Source organism: Sinocyclocheilus anshuiensis, unplaced genomic scaffold (assembly GCF_001515605.1).
Source record: "Sinocyclocheilus anshuiensis isolate Anshui unplaced genomic scaffold, SAMN03320099.WGS_v1.1 scaffold914, whole genome shotgun sequence".
Classification (NCBI taxonomy): Eukaryota; Metazoa; Chordata; class Actinopteri; order Cypriniformes; family Cyprinidae; genus Sinocyclocheilus; species Sinocyclocheilus anshuiensis.
In genome coordinates this window covers 310,899-311,101 of record NW_015539870.1, presented here as the reverse complement: position 1 = coordinate 311,101, position 203 = coordinate 310,899, and positions in this window count along the sequence as shown.

Below are 203 nucleotides of genomic sequence, written 5' to 3'. Positions count from 1 at the left end.
CACCTGATTGAGTTTACAAGTCATTTTTAGGAGGGGGTGATCCTTTTTCCAACTCAGTGATTCAGTTTTGTTTTGTTTTTCTGACATGTTGGTGTTATATCTTTCACTTATAAGTTGTTATAAGTTGCACTGAGTAAATAGATCTGAATAAATCAAAAACTGTTACCGTCTGCATTTCAGGCTGCAAAGCAATAACATGTGAT